The 6,323-nt window shown below is 25.7% G+C and overlaps 1 protein-coding gene across 4 annotated transcripts in view; it reads right to left on the bottom strand.

The window, feature by feature from the left end:
* LOC107851583 (WD repeat-containing protein YMR102C) overlaps positions 1-464 on the bottom strand; it is a 4,849-nt gene extending 4,385 nt beyond the window's left edge. For 2 of the 4 annotated variants that reach the window (XM_016696648.2, XM_016696650.2), the window contains exon 1: positions 317-464. The gene's annotated coding sequence lies outside the window, so the exon portion shown is untranslated. Of the gene's footprint in view, positions 1-99; positions 256-284 lie in introns of those variants that run through there. The other 2 variants (XM_047400910.1, XM_016696649.2) reach the window with 2 other exon arrangements.
* Between the last annotated feature and the right edge of the window lie 5,859 nt (positions 465-6,323).

Below are 6,323 nucleotides of genomic sequence, written 5' to 3'. Positions count from 1 at the left end.
CCCCCCCACAAAAAAAAAGAACAAACTTAAATTTCACAAAATTTTACATTTTATGCAAAAATCCATTTCATAAAATTGTTTTTTTAAAACAGAGCTTACCTCAAAAATCAACTTACAAAACCAAGAAAGGTGAACATTACTAGAGTAGCAGAGGGAGGGACATGTAACATAGAGGGTGTAGTATTAAAGAAAAACAATAATCTTTCAAAAAAACTCAAAAACAATCCAAAATTGGTGATAAAATCTCTATCAAAATTTCAAAAAACGAAGAAGGCGAACATTACAAGAATATCAAAGGGAGGGACAGGTAACATACAGGCTGTAGTGTGTGTAGTATTGAATAGCTTTGGTGAGGAGTAAATGAAAAACAATTCTCTATGCTACTACTAGTCTTGTTTATGTAGTGTGTAGCTGTTGTTGTCTATTAACACAGAAAGCGATTGCTCTGTCTACTTTACAATCTTCAAAATATAAATGCCTCCAAAAGGATTTTATATATACTAGTTTAGCACTACATTTTAATGAGTTCAAGGTAAAGCAAATATTTTATTTATTTGAATAATAAATATGAATATAATAATTAAATTTAATATTTTTTCAACATGTAAAAATAAAGAACTTATTTAATTAATTATATAGTATTTATAGATATCTAAAATACAAATAACGTATGTGGAATAAATTAACAACTCCTTAAATTAGCATGACTTTTATAGAATAGATGTTGACAAAAGGTACATTAAAATCTATTTAACATGGGATAAGAATTGTTGTTTGTTGCTTTTGGATTGTCCTATTCTAGTTAAGAATGGTTAGTTTTTTTTAGATGTGAAAAAGGTATTCTATTTTTGTAAGGAAAGTTTTTTTATTTTGTAATATAGTCAATATTATGTTAAAGTCTATTTTATGATTTTGGAAGGATTTTTTATTGTCCTCTTCTAATTAGGAATGGTTAATTTTTTTAGATAGACGACAAGACATTCTATTTTTGTAAGAAAACTTTTTCTTTTTAACGTAGTCAATATTTAATATCACTAAAATAATAGAAATTGGGTGAAAAAATGATTTTGTTTAAAACGAAAATTTTTAATGAAAGGAAAAAAAAATTAAATAATATTTTTAAGATCTTTTATATTATTCATATATTATATAAATATATAGATATACAGATATATAGATATATAGGTTACAGATATTGGAAGAGTATTTGATTTTATAGTGTAACAAAATCCACACCACTTGAGAGTATAATTAGAAGATTCTTTTTGTCCTTTTCTGATTCTTGAAAACTTCTTTTTGAATGTTTTCTAACGTTATATTATTATGGTTCTTTCTTTGTATCCCTCCAACTAATGATGAAAATACTATATACTTTCCCCAAAAAATAAAAAATTTCTTTTTTAATCGTTTTAAGAAATATGATTTTTTTTTATAATATTTTATTTTAATTTTATATGTGAATTTTTAAAATTATGAGATTGAAATATATATTTTAATATATTTTAGTTTCTACATAATTTTAATTTAAGATCACAAGATTCAAAAGTATATTGATATTTTTAAATTTTGTATCAAACTAAAATAGTTTTATTTTAAATAAAATGAAGAAAGTACATATGTACTCGTCCCTTTAATTTATTTATCTGATTTTGATTTGGTATTAGATTTTAAAAGTAAACAAATATTTTTTAAAAAAATCTCACAATCTCAATTATTCTTTAATTTTATAGTTTTAAATATGTCAAGTGAAAATTAAAATTAAAGAATTATCAAGAAAGAAAATAAAATTTTTATTTTAATAGACTAAACAAAAAAGTAACATAAATAAATTGAAATAAATAAAGTATATTCTTTTGTGTTAGGGGTTAATTATTGTCCTGTATCTTTTAACTGTCGATTTAATCTTTTCCATATCTATTAAGAAAATAATTGAATACAAGAAATGATTTGCTAAGATACTCGTACTAATTATTTTTTTTCTTTTTTCAGAATGGAGCAGCATTAAACAGAATACTCTTTTTAATATTGCAGATATACTTTAGTCTTAAATTTCTAAGATATTTATTTGGTGTATTTTGCTTTTTGAGAATCAATTTAATTAATAGTAAAAGTTAAATTGAATTAGATCAATTTAATATTTTAACATTAAAGTTAAGATAATCAAAAGCTATATAAAAATGTTGTAAATGGTAATTTTTTTTATGTCAATATAATAAAAAAATACATTATAAAATGAGAATATTGTGAAATGAAAATACCACATGAATTAAAATAGAGATCATAGTGATTATTTTGGGACAATTATTGTGACCTAAAGTCTGTCAATTTAGGACAGAAGGGGCATCTTTAATTTCCCCATGTCCATCTTTATTTGTACATATTATTATAATTATATGTCTATAATATTTGTTAAGTTTAGAAATCAATGAATATTTTTTCATCTGCGTTATAATATGTCTATAATATTTGTTAATTTAGAAATCAATGAATATTTTTTCATCTGCGTTCATTTTTTCATCGGTTGAATACTCATTAGCTAATACATTGAAATAATAAATTTATATTTAAAGAGTAATAAAGTGAAATTATTTTTACTATTTATTATATTTTAAGGTGTGTGTCATATTAATAGTGGACAAATATTATTAGATGAAAAAGGTAAAATATTGAAGATTGTGATTTATACTTTCATTACTATTTTAGTTGGCAGACTAAGCTCAAAATGCTTTCGAATAATTAGGAATAAAGTTTGGGTGCATAATCCAAAATGGTAGCATAAATACAGATGTAACACTAAAGATGTTTTTGGCTTGATTTAAGAAACTGCAAACCCCACCCCTAAAACCCCAACCCCGACAAGCACAAGTGTTGTACAATATGCTTTGTATGGTTGTACTTTAATGTGGCACGATGAACATTATTGTCCAATTATTGATTCCATTTTCTTTTCGAATTGGAATTTATATATTGGCGCATATGATTGAGTTGCACACAAATGGAAGCAAGACGTTTCAGCCTCAAATTTTTCAAATTATACCTCAAAGTTAAACAAATGGACATCGTTTATCATAATTTTTTTTTTTTAATTAATTGCTAAGTGAGACTTACTCAAATGATTGAGCACCTTTATCATCAATCAATAAGTGTGGAGTGTAAAGGGAAACTTTTTCAATATAAGATACCAAAACGGACTCTCCCTTTAAACATGTGCCAAAAGGACAGTGTGCCTATTTTTGGCCACACTATTTATTGATGTTGTTAACCTTTGTCTAATATGTAAGTTTTCTTAAAAAAAAAATTAAGGGGTTCAGCCAAAAAGGGGCAAACCCTATTTCCATAAATCATTTTTTGTTATACTTTGCCCAAAAACTAGCGAATCAAGAAAAAAAACATTCATACATATTTTCGTCAGTTACGTTTATGTTGCATTATGAAAACTTATTTCGTGTTGATTGAGTTCTGTTGTTACTAAAACTATGTGTTTGTTTGACAATGTTCTTGGTTAAATTTATGGAATTAATAAATTATGTATGAAAATAATAAAATAGTAACATGGTGTATATTTAATATAAGATATTTGAATTATAAATAAATTTTGATGAAAAAAGTATAAATTTTAAAATTATTCATATATATATATTAATCGGTTTGATTGAGTATTTCTTCAACGGTTTTCAACAAAATCAAAAGCAAATCATATACCATTGATTTTTAATAATGTAAAACCAAATCAAACAAAAATTGACTTATTTGATCAATTTTTTGATTTAAGTCGATATTCGATATTTATCCAAATCATGAACATCCCTAGTGATCGAACTACTATTAAAAAATTTTTGGTTTATAGAAATGTGGTTCGCCAACTTTTTTTTCTTATTGCATGGATGTATGCCAATAATAGTAGTAATATGTAGTAAACTATTTAGGGAAAATTTATGAAAATAATTTATTATGTAAGCCAATAAAATAATATGTAGTAATTTTTATTTTTAACCAAGAACATTTATACAAACACATAGTTTTAGTAACAGCAGAACTCAACCCACACGAAATAAGTTTTCATAACGCAACATAAAGACAGTAAATGAAGAAATATGTAGTAAACTATGTAGGAAAAATAGAAAATCTCTTCACGGTTCGTCAGTTTTTGGGCAAACTATACAAAAAAATAATTTATAAAAATGTGGTTTATCCATTTTTAGGTGAACCCCTTGAATTTCTTTTTTTAACTTTACATATTAGATGGAGGTTAAGAATATCAATAAACAGTTGTCATTTTTGGATGAACTATCCGTTTTGGTACATCTTTGTGTGTTGGGTTCGAAATCGAGAGGGTGTCATGCGGAAGCTATTAGTTGCAAATGATGAGACGATAAATTAGACAACCAAAAAAACAATACTAAAAAATATAATATTATTATATGATTTGGCCAATGGGCCTACATATAAAACCAAATATTAAAAAGTATAAAACTAATGAGAGAGAAAATCTCCCCCTAAACGAAACTCTTAAAAGATTATATTGCGAATGTTACTGTGTTATGGTACGAGAAGGAAGGAGTTCTATTTATGGAGTTCCAAAATCTTTCCTCTTAGTAAAAGGTCTGTCAAATATGAAAAAGTTTTATATTTTTCTTTTAGAAAAAATAAAAGTAATTTATGGTTACTTTTATTTTTTTATTTTCTTCTAAGAAAAAATAAAAGCTTAATTTTGGTAAGAAAATCAGGCAAGCCCCCCCCCCCCCCCCCCTCCCCCCTCACTTGATCCGTCTTCTTCACATCACATGGATGAACTTCGTTCTTCATACAATCTTCATAATTGTTGCTTGTCATGGTTAAAAATAAAGTTTAAAATATCATGATTAAAAATGGGTTAAAAATTAATATTTTATTTTTATTTTTATTTTTAAAGATGCATCAACATAAATGTTGAAAATATGGTTGAAACTTGTTCTTCAAATATAGTTGGACAAAAATTTCATTATCATCCAATTGATTGCAACTTTGATCTTAGACTATCCTCAATCGAACCATCGAATTTTTGAACTATAGGCTCTGATACCACTTGTTGGGTTCTAAATTGAGAGGGCGTCATGCGGAAGCTATTAGTTGCAAACTATGAGACGATAAATCAAACAACCAAAAAACAATACTAAAAAAATATAATATTATTATATGATTTGGCCAATTGGCCTACATATAAAACCTAATATTAAAAAATATAAGACTAATGAGAGAGAAAATCTCCCTAAACGAAACTCTTAAAAATCTCCCTATTGTGTTATGGTATGAGAAGGAAGAAGTTCTATTTATAGAATTCCAAAATCTTTCCTTTTAGAAAAAAAGTTTGCCAAATATGAAAAAGTTTTATATTTTTTTTTTAAAAAAAATAAAAAAAATTATGGTTACTTTTATTTTCCTTCAAAAAAAATAAAAACTTAATTTTGAAAAGAAAATCAGGGTAAAATTCCAACACTTTGTGTCTTGTGTTGAAAAAACATTTTTTTTTGACTCCGAACTCTCAATCAATAGATTAAAAATTCGAATTACGTGGAAGAGTGAGTGACAACCTATTCAGTATTCACTGTTGATCCTCCTAAGAAGTGGGGTGGAATTTTTTTCACTGTTGATCCTCCTAAGAAGTGGGGTGGAATTTTTTTCTTTTTTGTTATTAAAAACTTCGAAAATACTTGGTGCAATGCACAAAAAAAATGTCTAAGAAAGAAAGATAAACACGAATATATGTTACCCATATCAATTAGTTGTTATGTTTCTTTTTAAGAATCAATAAATTAAAAAGATAATTTAAATATATATAAAAAAAATACTATAAGTTACAGTTCTTCTCATTTTAATAAATTAAAATGACTAGTACTACTTTGATGAGTTGATCTTCTTGTCTTTTTATTTTTGGCGCATAATGTATAAATGGATAAGGAAGTAATCCAAAGAGATAAAGGTCTTTAAGCAATGACAATATATTGATCTCGTCTATACATTAGGTCACTTCAAACAAACACACAAACACACTATTCTCATATCAAACTCTCCAAAGTTTCACACAGGGTAACCAATTATTAACCACCTTAATATTTTTTACTGTCTCAAAAATTTTCTATTCAATAAGAGGATTGGAATGAGGCAAAGGGAAGTGCATAAAAACCTTATTTGGATCAGTTGTTTATATCAAATTAATGAATTAGGGTCAAAGCAAGAATTTTCACTAAGGAGATTTAAAATTGAAAGAAGAAAACACACAAACTATTCGAAGGGAGTGCAACATCTGCTATATATATATATAAAAAAAATAACTTTAACCATAT

Source organism: Capsicum annuum, chromosome 12 (genome assembly GCF_002878395.1).
Source record: "Capsicum annuum cultivar UCD-10X-F1 chromosome 12, UCD10Xv1.1, whole genome shotgun sequence".
In the NCBI taxonomy this organism is placed as follows: domain Eukaryota; kingdom Viridiplantae; phylum Streptophyta; class Magnoliopsida; order Solanales; family Solanaceae; genus Capsicum; species Capsicum annuum.
The sequence above is the reverse complement of the archived record's forward strand: the minus strand, read 5'-3'. Positions and strand labels throughout refer to the sequence as shown.